Below are 18,446 nucleotides of genomic sequence, written 5' to 3'. Positions count from 1 at the left end.
TGATAACCCCATTTTACGCGTGCGCTAACTAACCCTGTGAAACTGACAAAAACCTGACTAAGCCTTGACTTTAGGCTAAGTCCAAAAAATAAAATGCATGCAAAGAAAAAAAAAAAAAAAAGAACACCAGCACACACAACATTCCAGAAACAAATAAAATAAATTAACACAAAATAATTATAAAATAAATAGAAAAAAAAACTTAAATTCTAAAACTAAATCAAGTTTTATTAGAAATATTCATGTTAGTTCACTAAGTTAGTCAAGTACTAAGATAATTTGCAATAGAAATTCATGTTAGTTAACTAAGTTAGTCAAATACTAACACAAAATGCAATGAAAATTCTTGTTAGTTGTCTAAGTTAGTCTAACTAAGGGATTTTTTCTTGAAAACCCCAAATTCCAATGATCAGAATGATTCCAATTTTAAATAATACACTGTTCTTAGTATATTAACCAGGAGCAAAGGATAAGATGTTCAAAGAATTCATGCATTTCACTAGAGCCCAACCCTAAAACAAGAACCCCTGACCCTGGGGCCATAAAATTCACAATTTTGGTAGAGGCACTCTTGCTCATCATAACTATGTACTTAGTTAGTTTATTTAATACCCAGGAGCAGAGAAGAAGATTTTCAAAGAATTCATGTATTTTCACTATATAATCAATATAGCCCCGCCCTAACACCAGAACCCCTGACCCCGGGGCCATAAAATTCACAATTTTGGTAGAGGCACTCTTGCTCATCATAACTATGTACTTAGTTGGTTTATTTAATACCCAGGAGCAGAGAAGAAGATTTTCAAAGAAATAATGCATTTTCACTACCTACTTATTTAGCCCCGCCCTAGCACTAGAACCCCTGACCCCAGGGCCATGAATTTCACAATTTTGGTAGAGGACTCATTGTTGATTACAATCATGCAAACAGTTTGACTGCTTGATGTCCAGGAGTAAAGAAGAAGATTTTTAAAGATTGCATTAATTCTAGTGGTTTTGGCCCGACCCCTCAGGCCCCAGGGGGGCAGGGATCATGAAATTCACAATTTTTGTTCCCCTTCACCCATAGATGCTTTGTGCCAAATTTGGTTGAAATTGGTTCAGTGGTTGCAGAGAAGAAGCTGAAAATGTTCAAATGTTAACACACGATGGACGACGGACGACGCACGACGACGGACGAAAACAGATAGCAATAGGTCACCTGAGTTTACTCAGGTGACCTAAAAAAAAAGTTAATATTTGATAAATATTTTCAAAGTTTGACCATTTTTGCCCTTTAGGAAAAAAAGTGAATATATATTAGTAAGATAAATATTTTCAAAGTTTGACCATTTTTGCTTTTTGATTAAAATAAAAGAGAGAAAAAAGTTAAAGTTAGAATAATGTTTTCAAAGTTTCATATGCTCTTCTTAAACTTTCCTCTTAAAAAGAGAAATTTCTTTTAATTGATTTTTAACTGTCTGTTTGTAATTAGAACAAGTCATTGACAATTTTAATCAGGCCTACGTGAACTGCGTCATTTTAGAGTAGTTGTAGAGGAACCGTCGACCCTCGGTCTTCACGTCTAAGTTGTTCGGGTATTCCTGTAGTACGGACTGGATCACCGGGACAGCGTGCTGGAAGATGTGTCTCAGTAACGCGTCATATCTCTCTACAGCTTCCCCGACCTCCGGTGAAAATTCCGTGTCTGTCAACCACAGAGAAAAGAGATTAAATATGGTATAATAGCTGTGTCATAGTAATGTCTGTATCTGTCAATTAGAGAGAAAAAAGATTTAATATTGAATGTATAACAGATGAGTCGCAGTTACGTCCGTGTCTGTCAATCAGAGAGGAAAAAAAGATAAAACATCATATAATGGGTTATTTTAGCTACGGGCTGCTACAACATTAGCAATTTTATCAAAGTAATGTCCAATTATTTATAGTGTATTTTATAATTAGCAATTTCTTTCTTTTATCTGCTAGTGAAATATTATGAGTGAATTTTCGACAATATTTAGTTTTAGTTATACAAGAATCATCGTTTACAATGCCAAAATGAGATGCTTGATAAATATGAATATTGTCCCTACACAATACATAAAAATCTGTCCATGATTTACACCACTCCTCCCCTTGAACTTCTGTTCTTCAGATGAAGATTCTTAAAGATCCTTTCCTTCTCTTTTTTTTTCATTAGAGATTTCCTACTTTGGAAATTAACCTGTTAACCTGTATTAGAGATTGATCTGTTTACCTGTATTAGAAATTGACCAGTTTGCCTTCATCAGAGATTGACCTATTTTGGAGATTGACCTGTTTACCTGTTTTGAATACTGACCTGTTTAAGAGATTGACCTATTGACCTGTATTGGAGATTAACCTGTTTTGGAGATTGACCTGTATTGGAGATTGACCTGTTTTCTAGACTTACCTGAGGAGAGGAAGTTGTCGAGATTTTCCTGAAGGCTACAGGTGAGATTGACGAGCGTCCTACAGCCAGGGGGCACAATGAGGATGCTCTTCTGGTGACGCTGAATAGATCGAAGGATCATCTCTAGGGCCGTCTCTCTCAGGGGAATCTACAAGGTCAAATAGAGGTCAAATCATACATAAATAGATCAAAGGATCATCTCTAGGGCCATCTCTCTGAGGGGAATCTACAAGGTCAAATAAAGGTCAAATCAAACATAAATAGATCGAAGGATCATCTCCAACGCTGTCTTTGGCAGGAGAATCTCCAAGGTCAAATAGATGTCAAATCATACATAAATACATAAAGGTCAAAGGATCATTTCTATGGCTGTCTCTTGCAAGGGAATCTACAAGGTCAAATAGAGGGCAAAGGGTAAACATAAGTCTACAAAGGTCAAATAGAGGTCAAATCATACAAACATAGATCAAAGGATCGTCTCTAACACTAGAACCCCTGACCCTGATGCCATGAATTTCACAACTGTGGTAGAGGGCTCAATGCAATACAATCATACCAACAGTTTGACTGCTTGATGCTCTGCAGTAAACAAGAAGATTTTTTAAGATTGCATTAATTTTAAGGGTTTTATCCTGACCCTCAGGCCCAAGGGTGGGCAGGAACCATGAAATTCACAAATTTTGCATGATGCATGAAGACAGACAAAAACAAATAGCAAAAGGTCATCTGAGTTTACTCAGGTGACCTAAAGACATATTAATCCAAAGTGGTCTTTCTGAAGCATGAGTAATCAAGATAACATGGCTATTTTAAGGACGTTCGATCCTGATATTTTGAGCGTATTTCGCGCAGGTCCTTTATTCATAAAATTAAGCATCATTTTTAGGTTCTAACAATAAAACTGAATTCTACAATGCAAATTAAACTATATTCAATGAAAAAACCGCGATTAAATTCCATTCAAGTATAATTAAGCTAGGGATTATTTTTGTGGCGGAAGGTTTTTTAGATGAAAATGGTAAGTTTTTTCCATTTGAACAACAACAGTACTGTTAATTTTGGATGCCTATTTTACCATGCTGGTTGCACACAAAGCTGTTTTTTTGCAGTGAAATATGTTATGCTTGTTCTGAAACATCTATTAAATTATTCCTTATTAATTCTATCAGCAAAGTGTGACAAATATAGTAAATATATTCTGAAAATCCGGGAAAAAATTGATCCAATTTTAACGTGAAATTCACACTTTTTTAGTAATATCTGAAAATGTACATCATATACCCCCACTTTTGATGTTCTTTTCTAAATATTCAAAATAAATTTGACCTATTTGCTTAAAATCATAAAAATTTTAAGACTTTAAAATAATTTTCTTGCTAATTATTATATTTTCAATGCCGGAAAAATAACATTTTATTAGTGCAGAAATGTCAAATAATTGATTATGCGGAGCAATTTGAAACTTTTTCTTAGTCACAATTTTTAAGTGTCTTTTTTGAAATAGACTTAGAGTTCATTTTCTTTCATGCTTTAATTGGATAAAAATATTGGAGAGAAAACGTCGAAGATGTAATTTTTAATTAAGACACAAATTTTAGTGCAGAAAGGTCATATTAAATGTACTGTAGCGCTAAATGAAGCATATTGACCCCCATTTTTTGATTTGAATTCTAATTAAGCTATGTATGTAGAAACTAAAAATATACTTGGCAAAAAAAGTTTAAGACTTAAAATATCAGGATCGAACGTCGTTAAGAGAATTGTTGTGAACAGTGTATTATTTAAAATTGGAATTATTCTGATCATTGGAATTTGGGGTTTTCAAGAAAAAATCCCTTAGTTAGACTAACTTAGACAACTAACAAGAATTTTCATTGCATTTTGTGTTAGTATTTGACTAACTTAGTTAACTAACAAGAATTTCTATCGCAAATTCTCTTATATTTGACTAACTTAGTTAACTAACATGAATATTTCTTATAAAACTTGATTTAGTTTTAGAATCTAAATTTTTTTTTCTATTTTAATTTATAATTATTTTGTGTTAATTTATTTTATTTGTTTCTGGAATGTTGTGTGTGCTGGTGTTCTTTTTTTTTTTCTTTGCATGCATTTTATTTTTTGGACTTAGCCTAAAGTCAAGGCTTAGTCAGGTTTTTGTCAGTTTCACAGGGTTAGTTAGCGCACGCGTAAAATGGGGTTAGTCATGCCAGGCACAACTAACCCTACTGCGCCTGCGCGGCTACTTTCTAATCGTAGATTATGATTAAAAAAACGTTCAAATTAACATCCCATCGTAAATAATGTTCAGTAAATACTCTCCAAAGATCCAGAATCCTCATCAGCTTGCGTAAATTTCGTAACTCGTACCGTACTTCACACTCAAACGCCGAGGGAAGGTCGGGTCATTTCGTTGTCTCCAATTTTTCACTAACCTTGCAGTTTGCATTCGAAAAATCCCATCCTTCGCATCAACATTGCCAAGAAAATGCTGTAGTAAATAAAAATATGTTAACAATAGGAAAACATGCTTTGAAACGCGGAGAAACACGAAGATATGTAGCCACCTTCGATCTAAACGCAGCCAGTGCAGACACAGCTCGGCGTCACTTCCGCTGTGACGTCAGATTCATTCGTATTCAATCGTAGCTACTCGGCTATTTCCGAAATCCTCTTCGGGTCTTGTTCTTCTATACGGAAAAGGACGAGTTTGATCCGACCGCCCCTCCACTATGTAAAAGGAATATATTGGGGTTTCATTTGTAATATTCTTTGGACAGTGTTATGAATTATTTTAGAAAATGTTAATTAATAAATATACATGAAGACTTGTGACGAGATTACCTCGAAACACGTATATATTAGATTAATCCACAATATTAACGTACCTTTCTTTTGCAGCTAACGTTACATCACAAGTATAAAGCTCTATCTCTCTAATTGTTCACAATACTGTTTGTTTGTTTTAATGTTGAATTTAGTTTTTTTTCTTGGTGAAGGTAGTTTATGTTCAGATGTAATAATTATTCTGAAAAAAATATTTTGATATAGATAGTTTTCGATTGACCAAGAGTTACTTCCCGTTGATCGCCATACTGGAGGTCCAAACGCTCATATTCCTTCATTGTTCAACCAATTTAAAATTTTTATATTTGCTATTCTGAATTAGAAATCAATATTTTTCTGAAGTATATAAATTTTTGGAAGCCTCTTTTATTTAAAAAAAATTATTTGATAAAGATTTTCCACTAAATATTTCTGCTATAGTTTCTTAAACTTGGTAAGACAAAGAGGGAAAATCACTGAGTCGACCTCCAATATGGCGGCCAACGGGAGGTAACTTTCGCTAAATTCAGGCCTATCGAAAACTATCTATAGGAATAAAAATCTGATAGTGTAGGGAGACACCCCTTTATGATAGTGGACACATATAACAGAATGTTTACGATACTACAATGTTTCAGTGCTTAAATGAAACGAAAAGATTGAAGATATAAGGTCCGCTTATATCATTTCACTGTCAGTTAAGAGACGCATTTTAGGATGCAAATCTTGAGTTTGGGGAGAAAAAATGACGTATAATTGTATTGTTACGTCATAGAACATGTAGAGCTCTACAAAAGGCATAGACCTATAAAGCGAAGGTCTATGACAAAAGGTAAAGGCGTGAGCATACATGTATAATACATTCTGACCTGTTATATACTAGTATGCATGCAAAACAACAGGATATTATTAAATCACCATTTGAAATACGGAAGGCCATATAGTAATTGGGGTGTCCGTCTATTACGCTCTGGGGTACCCATAATCTTAACCTCTACTCCTCCTTTACCATAGTCCGAATTAAATAGCTGATAACCCCCCCCCCCAAGTCCCTTCATTGTGTAAAATGTTGAGGTTTCATTTGTAACATGCTTTGGACAGTGTTATCCAGTTTTATGAAATGTTAATTAATACATATACATAGACTTATGATGAGATTACATCCAGGCACGTACATATTAATTTTTATGCACATTAGTTTAATAACGTACCTTTCTTTTGCAGTTTACATCGCAGGTATTTCTGTCGATCTAAGTGTTTACCATGTTCACTCCTAATCGTTTGTTTATTTGGCATTTCTTTTTTTTTTACGTTGAGTTTTAGTTTGTCCGGGTGATGGTTGTTTTCAATTAGATGAAACACACTAATTTAACAGTTCTGTCTCAAAAAGCGCTAAAAATCGTAAAATATAACATTTTAAAAATAATTATCTTGTACAATTTTCACCTTTTTATTTATATGAGGCTAGCTGAAGAACTGTAGCTCTCTACTTTATCTGTGCGAATTTTCTCAAGCAGAGAGCTACAGTTCTGCAGCTAATATGAGGAACAATTACTTTATGGTCTATATCTTGAATTTAGGGGGGGGGGGGTGTTGATGTATAACTTAACAAAATTGTCGAACTATGCTTCTTTCAACGGCGACGTTCTATATCTAAAAAAAATATTGGGGGAGAGACTAAAAAGGATTGGTTTGGTTTGAACATATTTTATTGTTTTGATGTTATAACAAAAGGATTCATTCTAAATGGTATACTTTTCAACTCCGTACCTCTGCTTTACATTATGTATAGGTCTTATACATGTACTTTATTTTAATACAGCGTGTATTACATTTTTGTTATTATTTTCATTCTCTCTTTAAAGAATGCCCATGTTTTTATATTACTTTGACAGTGGAGAAAGTGAATCTCAGGTGATTGCCTAAATATGAATAATATGAATAATCAACATGCATGGGGAGGATCCAGCAATTTTTGAAAGGGGTTTAGGTCGGTGCCCCAGGCACTCATGCATAGAATCACATCACGGCCAATTCAAGTCCGTACATTTATAAGAAGGGAGACCTCCAAGAACAGTTGACAAACAAAAAAAAAAAAAAACTATGCTACACACTTTTAAATCCCTTTGGTGGGGTGGGTGGGTAGAGGGGGCTTTCTGTAACTTTTATGTTCGGTACATTACTTTCAAATGTTCGAATCTGCGTATTTTCCGACAACAAAAGATGTGGAGGGGGCTTCCAAATTAAATATTGATGAAAACCACAGCAAGAGATTATTCTCAGAAAAAGTTAGCCCCCTCCATCTGCATACTACGGGAACATTTTAAACATTTCTCTTCATTGATTAAAAATATTTTATGCATAATTCTAAAAGTAAGTTACTTCTGAAGATGGTCCAAAAATGGAATATATATTCTGGAATCTGCCCTGCATGTTACTTGTGGATGTTCGGAGCCCTCAGTCGGGGTTGTGAATGTACACGACGGAATTTAAAGCAAATACGCGAAAATCTACAGACCTAGCGAGCTGAAAGGACAGAGATTTTTCATATTTTTAAATTATTAGACGTATTTATGTAAATATCCATATTATAGCAAAATATGTCTCTGTATCTTTCTCTCTTTCTTTGTGTGTGTACAAAAATAAAGGGAGGTCCAACTCCCGGACCCCCCCCCCCCCTTTCTGCATCCGTCAATGATCAAGGCCTTCTTGTATACAAGATGAGATTTTTTCCAGCATACATGTACTCTCATTTATTTTTTTTGAAATGACCAACCCATATTTTCTACTTTTAAATATACGAGCAAAGCAGATAGTGTATAGTCGTTGACTTCTTGGGTCAGATAGGGTATAGTCGTTGACTTCATAGGTCAGAAATCCCCTAGAATTTGCAGAGTTTTAAAATGAATATACTTAACCAAGTGTCGATGAATTCCAGAGCTTCATATAGCTATAAAATATATATCTTTATTCCAACTTAACACAAATCGATGTTTTCTATAAAAAAAAGGGGGGGGGGGGGGCAAGGTCACTTTTACTGGATTTAGTCTATATTCAATAAATTCAAATTCAAGGAGTGGTTTTTGAAAACTAAACCTGAACAAAATATATACCCGTTGCACGGTTGCCGTGCGCTCTAACGAGGAATTTTCCCCTTGGGGAAGGGGGTATCCAAAACTGTCCATCCTATTATAAAATAAAGCACAATAGACCTCATAATATTTGTGGGGGGGGGGGTATAAAAGGGACTAACGTATTACTCTGACAAATTGTCATAATTTCATATATCTCTTCATAAATATCTTGCAAAGCACCAAAATTATCTGACATACAATCTATAGGGGTTGAGTTTTCCGTTATGTGAGGTAAGCCTCGACTTGTAGCTATTCTTCAGTGTACATCTACAATAATATATATACTAGAAGAAGAAAAAATCTCAACACTGACTTTATGGAGATTTTTTAGAAGAAGATGGATATCGAGGAAGAAAAGATTATTTTAACAATTACGTTTATTACGTCTACAGGGGTGTTGAGGAATCCACAAGTACCTGAAACGGGGATTTAATGAATATCATATATGTGCAAAACAGAACAAACTGATTGTAAAGTATAGAGTGAAATTAGTGGGAAAATCCCATATCCCAGATTGTGGATTTTATTCGCTCAGTGGCTCATACCGCTCCTGGATTAGAAACCCTTGACTCCGGAAGATGTGGCTCATATTAAGGATATCGAATACTAGCCGTTCATAATGTTTAAATTAACGTTTTTCCACTAATCCATATTTTACAACCACATGTACGGCATCGGATATTTCCGGTTCCGTACCCAGTTCTTGATCTTGAAAATGGGCTTGATCATGACTAAATAATAATAATAATAAACTCAGACTTAATAATCACCAATAAATAAATATGAAAAAATTAATGTATTCTGTTTCTAGTTTAAATTTTATATTTTAAGTGATTTAACATGGAAGTATTGTTTCCGTTTAGAAACACCTGAAACATTTCACACAGGTTATGATATACATGTATATGCTTCCTTTGTGAAATATGACTTTATCCCCCTCCCCCCCCCCCAAAAAAAAAAAAAAAAACTAGCTTGTATTAAATTGGCAGTATGTTATGAATCTCCAGTTACGACTCTTGAAAAATTCAGTCATCTGTGAACATTTTACAAACACTTGAACAGTATAAATTAACAAATCATACATATACACGTGTATATATACATGTTTTCCTTTTGACCAGCTGTTTGGGTGCCGTTGTCATCTTGTTTATTTTGAATTTTCCGAGTGGAAGTAAATACAAAATATTCAAGTATACAATATGACACCATTGTTAAACTCATTTGCTCCAAAATATATAAATGATCCCCCCCCCCTCTCCCCATCAAAGATCCTTCAAGTATTAGTAAACGAGTCCGTATATGCACGCATCTGAACAATCAATCATTTTGTCTGTCTGTCCGTCCGTCAACCAGTCCGATTTTACGCATAATTATTACTAGTATGGTTGTATGTACGCTTTTCAGAGAATCCACTTTGTGTTGATCAGTTCATTTTTGAGGCTTCTGTTTTAGAGAATATTTAATCGTCCATCAAAGCCTTTTAAAGTCAATTACACACGTGAAGATCGACTACTGCTCATGAAGATGTTGAAGTCGCCTGGCTGATCCTCTGGCTTCTATATTTCCAAATATTTGACGCCTCGGATTTCTTTGCTGCATCTCCATTCGTAAAACTGTGACTGCCCAGCAGTACCAGCACTCTACTAACTAGTGATTCCTTAAATAGCACGATATTTACCAAAATTGAATTAATACATCCATACTTTCTTGATACAAAATCCTTTACTATAGAATAATTATTTCTCCCTCAAGTTTAGTGTTTCTTTTGCGTCTCAGTATTATATGCACATTTAGAACATGTTTTAACTTAACTGTGTACATACAAATTTTTATAATGTACAACGTGCATAGTAAAAAAAAAAGGGGGTGGGGGTGGGGTCCACATCCAACTCAGGAAAAACTAAACAAATGCAAACACCTTCTTTTAAAAAACACAAGAACCTTCTCTCTTTACGATTACGGGGGATATATTTCTGTCCCTCTTTAAATGTCACAAAAACGATTAAACACAGTAAACAAAATCCAATATTAGATACCAGAAAATGTCATTTTCTTAGAAATAAATTCTTAATCTATAATTTAAACCATCAGCCAATGATCTATGAATATACATGTACATGATATCACACACATACACATTTTGATTAAGTTGTATAATGTTATATTAATTACTCATGTTACATATGTTACATGTAACAAGCAGACCCCCCCCCCCCCAAAAAAAAAAAAAAAAACAAAAAAAAAAAAAAAAAAAAAAAAAACAAAAAAAAAAAAAAAAAAAAACGGTCTGTGTAAGAAGAAGTATATAAAAAAACTTGTTACGAATTTCCGGACAATAATCACAGCGCTAAAAATAAAATATTAAACATTTATTGACCGATTTTGAGGGCAACGGTCATTTTGTCGGACTCAAGAACCAAACTGTCTGCCTTTACATTTTGGTTCGAGGTCGACAAAACCCATTTTGCCGTCAAACTCGGTCAATAAATGTTTTGTTATACACTGTACTTTTCATTTATTGTTTTTTTTTTTGACATTTGTATACATGCATTTTATACTGACTTCCGTGCATGTGTTGTTACATCAGGTCCGTCACTGTTGAACCCCAACGAATGAAAATGAGATTAGGCACCGCCCATTCTGTGACATAAGCGGTCTAACATCTCATTGACCGGTCTCATTCAGCGGTCCAACATAATTTTTTTTTATGCCTGCTCAGCAAAACATTAGAAATGTTTGAGTTTTCTTTCGAATAGGATTCGTAGGAAAAAAATTCTAAAGGTATGACAATAGAAATTAAAGTTGATTATGCTATAGTCGTTATTGACTAATTGACAAAAGAATTTTCTAACCAAATATGAGGGGTTGGTGTTTACTGGGAATTGGGGAGGGGGTTGTACAAGGTATTACATGCATATTTTATCACCGAACACTGAAATTGAAACATTTTTCTTCATTTAAAAAAAAGACACTGACATTATGTATCATGGCTGCGGTGTTTTACATTTGGAGTAAAGTGTACAATAACAGGAGATACAACCGATGGACGGAGCCAGGAAAACGTGTGCCGTGTAAATATGGTGTAAATAGACAAATGAATACCAAGGCAATTTCATCATTTTAAATTAAATGTATTCTGAATAACAGAATGAAATGGGCTTTGTTATGTACATGTACAAAATTTCTGCAAGTGAAATAAAAGTGTTTCCATGTAACATAAATTACAGTGTGTATTATAAACTACGAAATGCTTTTGCGGAACTCTGCAAATATTCGACCAATCGCAACGAGAAATCAAGTTTTTGACATGAATTCCACTCAGAAATATGTTAAAATATCACACCTATTGTAATATAGCGGTTTAGCAGAATATACCATCTTTGCTGTGTTCTTTGCTCGACTAGAATAAAGTGCAGCTGTACTTCATCCACAGATTTAGAGTAATTGACCCTGATACAGATTTATCGTGAAATGATCAACGGCTAGCTATCTTTTTTCTTGATTTTCGAACAACACCAGAATTTTCCTTCTACAACTTTGAATTTTTCTTCTGTGATATCCTCAGGGTTTTTTGTGAATTTCTTTACAATCCGTGTCTATATTCAGATGGACTTCTGAAATCTGACGTCCTTTCTCATGAACACACAAACATAAAATGTGTATATTTAAAATACTGGTAGGAAGGCGATATTATCCATGAGGTCACTTGAGTGACAAAAACTACATTTTCTATTGGTACAATTAAAAGTCATGCATGAAAATTTGTGACATGAGGTTTGATTGGCCTTGATACAAGAAATTTATTGAAGTTTTTTGTTTGAATATTTATTATGGATTGGTGTACCCTGATTTATTTGGACGAATGGCATAGACTCGAGTTTCGCACTCGTCACCACATCTGCATGGGCATAGGAGTCAGGACCGGGGGGCTGGGCTTATCCCCCCACTTTTTTTTCCAAATATTTAATTAATTAGTATAGACATTGAATATATAAACGTAGGTTTAGCCTCCCCCCCCCCACTTTCCACAGATACGTCTTAGTATAGGTTAAAAATGGGGGAAGTGGTGATGGGAAGAAAATTTTTGGTACTGAAGTTTGAACCTAACCCCCCCCCCCCCCCCACACACACACACACACACTCACACACGAAATAGGATTTTCGTGTTTGGGAAATGGACATTCCATTTTTTTTAAGGTACCATTTTTTTTTACACTTAGCGCCCCCCCCCCCACTTTCAATTTGCTTCCGACGAAAATGATGGGGACGGGACGCCCCCTCCCCCTTCCCCTTCCGTGTTCCGTACTCCATGGGATCTTTGACTTTTTTGATTAACATATTCTTTTGTGACATATTCACAAAGTGTTACTACTAAAAAATCCAAAATTTAAAATCCATACCCTCTGATACTAAAACAGAAAGGCTACTTTTAGCTTAAATTTTATTTTTTTGGAATTTTTTGTAGTATCGTAAACATTCTGTTATATGTGTCCACTGTCCACTATCATAAAGGGGTGTCTCCCTACACTATCAGATTTTTATTCCTATATCAAAATATTTTTTTTTCAGAATAATTATTACATCTAAACATAAACTACCTTCACCAAGAAAAAAACTAAATTCAACATTAAAACGAACAAACAGTATTATGAACAATTAGAGAGATAGAGCTTTATACCTGTGATGTAACGTTAGCTGCAAAAGAAAGGTACGTTAATATTGTGGATTAATCTAATATATACGTGTTTCGAGGTAATCTCGTCACAAGTCTTCATGTATATTTATTAATTAACATTTTCTAAAATAATTCATAACACTGTCCAAAGTATATTACAAATGAAACCCCAATATATTCCTTTTACATAATGGAAGGGCGGTCGGATCAAACTCGTCCTTTTCCGTATAGGAGAACAAGAACCGAAGAGGATTTCGGAAATAGCCGAGTAGCAACGATTGAATACGAATGAATCTGACGTCACAGCGGAAGTGACGCCGAGCTGTGTCTGCACTGGCTGTGTTTAGATCGAAGGAGGCTACATATCTTCGTGTTTCTCCGCGTTTCAAGGCATGTTTTCCTATTGTTAACATATTTTTATTTACTCAGCATTTTCTTGGCGATGTTGACGCGAAGGATGGGATTTTTTGAATGCAAACTGCAAGGTTAGTGAAAAATTGGAGACAACGAAATGACCCGACCTTCCCTCGGCGTTTGAGTGTGAAGTACGCTACGAGTTACGAAATTTACGCAAGCTGATGAGAATTCTGGGATCTTTGGAGAGTATTTACTGAACATTATTCACGATGGGATGTTAATTTGAACGTTTTTTTTATCATAATCTACGATTAGAAAGTAGCCGCGCAGGCGCAGTAGGGTTAGTTGTGCCTGGCATGACTAACCCCATTTTACGCGTGCGCTAACTAACCCTGTGAAACTGACAAAAACCTGACTAAGCCTTGACTTTAGGCTAAGTCCAAAAAATAAAAATGCATGCAAAGAAAAAAAAAAGAACACCAGCACACACAACATTCCAGAAACAAATAACACAAAATAATTATAAAATAAATAGAAAAAAAACTTAAAGATAGGCCACGGTACTTTTACTCATCAACGTAATTCACTTAACCTGTTTCAAAAAACATTTTGGCGAAAATCCGACTAAAATCGGTCCCGCCGTTTCAAAGATAATCAGCGTTGAACGTCTGCATTTGCACCTGTGAAAACGATCGACAATCCTTGACAATGTCACTTCCGGTTTAAATGCAATCAAGTTAAATGACGTCACAAGTGTGTCTCGCTTCCCTCAACTGATAGACAGAAAACGCGGTTTCTGATAATTTTGATAGTCCATTAGAGGAAGATTTGTTAGAACTTTCTTGTCATGTTTTGATGAGGATTCATTGCTATGGAATAATATAGAAAATGTGGGAGTAGAACCCTCTCGTTTTGATCCCTAGGCTAGTGAACCGTCAGACGAAGAAGAATCGACCATAAACGATGCGGAACCTGAGGAAGCAAATCGTTTGCATACTATTGATTGGTATATAAGTAAAACGATAGAAAATATTCACAAGTAGCATTTTAAATCATTATTTTAAAAATATATATTTAATAAAAACACAATTCGACACATTACCTATTTACTGAGTACCCCCCCCCCCCCCAAAAAAAAAACTTTAACATATAAAGGCCTAAACAGCTGAAAGTATCAATAATGTTAGTCCCTACTGATTTTAATTTTGCGTTCATTCTTTTCATTTGTTGTGGGAGCCCACTCTTTTTCTAGTTTTAAGTTTTAGAATATTTTTTCATTGTCGATCATTTTTTTTAATGTTTTGCAATGATTTTTTTAACAAATGACCCCACCCCATCCAGTAAAACTGTACGCATGACTTTTTAAAATTAATTTAGATCAAAGGCACGTTACTTCGTTGCTTGCAGTTGTATAGATTGATTTTAAAAGATTAAATTTGTATGTTTTACAATTTTGTGAAGAGAAAAAAAATGCTTTAATTCTCATGTTAAAGTATGGAGGAATTGAATTTGTTCAAGGTTACGTATATATCTAGGCTTGATGCAACGCATTCAATTAAAAGTCAGATGCTAAATTCGACTTTCAGAGTATAGTGAGTTTAATAAGATTGTTAAAATATAATTGATATGTAGGTATAATCTGTTTTTATGTGTCACATTATTCACGAGTTTGTACGTTGTTTCATGCAATATTTTATTCAATATTGAACAAGTCAAGGGTACCGGATGATCGACATTCTACCTTTTAGATGTCCAATCTAAACATTACTGTAATATGGAGGTTGATAGACAGTTATATTTATGTAAATTAAATAATCAATTAAATTCGTATTCAGTGCCAATGAGAACAAGACAATTGATGTATAGAACTATAGACGATGTGAAATGCACCTCGCCCCTGAAAATCCATATACACAATGTTCTCGGTAGAAATTTCAGCATGTGACTGTAAGCAAAAACTTCAATTATTTGTGATCGAAAGATCATTTTGGCATAATGTGCACAACCGGCAATCTTCGGCTTACTCTGCTACACTCCACTCAAATAAATATACGAGACATGCAAGAAGCTCCGAGTGATGTGTATACGCCATAACACTCCACCCCCCCCCCCCAAATAGACTTAACAAAGTCACAAATTAATAACGATTGTAGGATTTTATTTAAAAGACGTAGTTAATTTTTTTTAAAAAATCCTATTTAACTTTTCATTCTTTTCATTTTTATAGTCAGGTTATGACAGGGTGGGTAAATCTTAAAATAAAAATGTCGAAATTTATTTCATTCCTGATTGAAAAAAAATTAAAATCATATGCTTTATGAAATGGCTTTATAAAAGGTTAATTTACAGAGATAAAAAAAGAATTTCAACAGACAATATTATTAAGACTAGAGTTCACAAGCGTAAATAAGCAGTGATTAAATACAATCGCAGAGTAAATAAGATAGGGTTACGCCGTTACGGCAACACTAAGAAAGGGGTGAACAGCTTCCAAATGTCAAATTGGTATGATCTTCTGATAATAACATCAATCATTGAAAAAGAATACGGAAATAATGAGGTTTGGAAAAAAAAAATCTACAACATGCACTTTACCGATGATGTGAACTTCAAAACAATGATCCGGCACTTCATTACAATTTAATTGATCAAATATATGAGCGATTTTTTTTTTTTTTTTTTAGAAGGGGGGTTGTGGTGCTTGTACCACCGCTTTAAAGGTTATGGTCGAATTAAAAAAAAGAAATTTTTAGTAAATTCAATGTGTAAGAACAAAAATGGAGTAGGAAAACTGATCGAAACCGAAAATAAATTACTCAAAAAAATTAAGAGAGAATAAAGAAAAAAAAATCGGATTAGAAATCAAAAAATGAAACTAACGTACTGCCTGCATGCGTTTGATTTTAAAATTTTACAAGACCTGTAGGCAACGAAAACAGGACATCAAATTAGTTTTGAAATGACCACTGCTTATTATCTTCACATTTTATTGCGTCTTGCAGTTTTCAAACCTTTGAGGGTTGCGCCAAAGGTGACGGTGTTGATGATTAACTTATATATACTTATTCTGCAAGTCACACTTGTGACGTCACACACGTCACTTCCGGTATACAGAGATTTTCAGTGCGAGCTCTCAGGTGTAAACTAAGCTATTTTTAGTAATATCTCTAGTCAGCGAAAGAGATAGTAACTGTGCTGTATATCATTTTACTCGTAATTATAATGACTATCGAACTATGTTAAAATGTAAAACCTCCCAAGCCTTTCTTTAAATTCTAAAACTAAATCAAGTTTTATTAGAAATATTCATGTTAGTTCACTAAGTTAGTCAAATACTAAGATAATTTGCAATAGAAATTCATGTTAGTTAACTAAGTTAGTCAAATACTAACACAAAATGCAATGAAAATTCTTGTTAGTTGTCTAAGTTAGTCTAACTAAGGGATTTTTTCTTGAAAACCCCAAATTCCAATGATCAGAATAATTCCAATTTTAAATAATACACTGTTTGTGTTACATCTTCAGCATATTTGGAGCAGTAGGAAGCTATTTTTTGAGAATTATTGAGTTACTTTTTTGGCGTGTTTTGGGCAGTAGGTAGCTATTTTTAGAGATTTGTTGGTTTACTTTTTCTGCCAGTCTGGGTCTGTAGCTGGCTATTCTGGCCAGTATGTCCAGCCCGTACTGTTGGATCTCCGTGACGTCCAGATAAACGGCCATACAACCCAACACTGCTGGCGCGGCCTGACAGTTCACCATGACAACCAGGTTATCAGAAAAATGGCTGAATGTCCGCAATAGTTGTAGGCTCAACACAACATGAGACAGGGGGTCCTGCATCAAAGAAATAATTAAAACAAACCTATTCATTATTCATTTATACAAACTTATGAAAATAAAAACATGTTGTTATATAGATAGAACGTTCTATCGTTAAAAAGATATTGTCCTACGGACCCAGTTTAACGATAGAATTTGTTCCGTGTATTCGTAATGTAGCAAAAGAAACAGGGGCGATAACTCGTACTCACTATAACTCAGTGCATTTACTATAAACATTCTAGAGAGTTCTGAAAGTAAACATGGCAGATAAATTTAAAGCGAGAGAAAAACTTTGAGAAAATTAATTGGATTTTCCTCTTTAGATGGATTATTTTCTGGGATAAAAGGCATAAGCAATCTCAAAAAGGTTTGTTTTGATTAATTTGGTAGATATTTCCAGTGCAAATCCTTTTATATTCTTCAAAATCGTTTCGGAGTGGATCCGCTCCGATTTGCTACATTGCAAGTATATGGGACGCATTCTAACTGTGGTGAGGGCTTGTACCGAGACACAGTTAGATCATTCTAACTAGTTGTTATCATGATGATGACCATTGTATGACTGAGTATAAAAGTGTTACCATGATTTGCCTGAGTAGTTCCACTAGCAGTCTGACGGAGGGTTTGTGAAGCGGTCGATCTCGCTCAGACTCGGGCATCTCCTCGAGACTCTGAGATATCTCGGTGATGTATGCCACTATCACGGCGCGCTGGTAACCCGCTACCTCCTGTGTCAAAAGAGTCCAACATTTCAAACAGTGACAACAGTCACCAGGTAGTCTGACTGATTTTAATTTTACATACATACTCTAACAAGACTAAGGTCTGCTGGTGTGTACTTATAATAAAAATGTATCTTAAAGTAAAGAATACTTGTGTACTAAGTTTCACTAAAATTGGACTAAAACTGTAGGAGTACGGTTTTGCCAGATTTATTTCAAAGAAATTTCATCTTAGCATGTTAAGTAAGCATTACAACATTTGTCAAAATCAAAAACCAATAAATTATATAACTTAGTATATCTACTTGTGTATGAAGCCTTATAGCAGGAGTAATACATGTACCGGTATTTTGAAAGGATTTCAACAAAATTTCTATTTTTAGTAACCATGCAATGCAACATTTGTCGAAATAAAAAAAAATGAAAAGAAAGATACATCTCATTTTAGTTTACTAATGTGCAACAAATTCTTACTGAAAACTTTTTTAGAAGAA

The 18,446-nt window shown here is 34.5% G+C and overlaps 1 pseudogene; it reads right to left on the bottom strand.

The window, feature by feature from the left end:
• LOC134232525 (uncharacterized) overlaps positions 1-18,446 on the bottom strand; it is a 41,830-nt pseudogene that overhangs the window by 13,118 nt on the left and 10,266 nt on the right.

The sequence above is a fragment of the Saccostrea cucullata genome, unplaced genomic scaffold, assembly GCF_032062105.1.
Source record: "Saccostrea cucullata isolate Sc308-1 unplaced genomic scaffold, CSIRO_AGI_Scuc_v1 ctg7628, whole genome shotgun sequence".
In the NCBI taxonomy this organism is placed as follows: Eukaryota; Metazoa; Mollusca; class Bivalvia; order Ostreida; family Ostreidae; genus Saccostrea; species Saccostrea cuccullata.
Note: the sequence above shows the minus strand (reverse complement) of the source record. Positions and strands in the feature narration are given on the sequence as shown.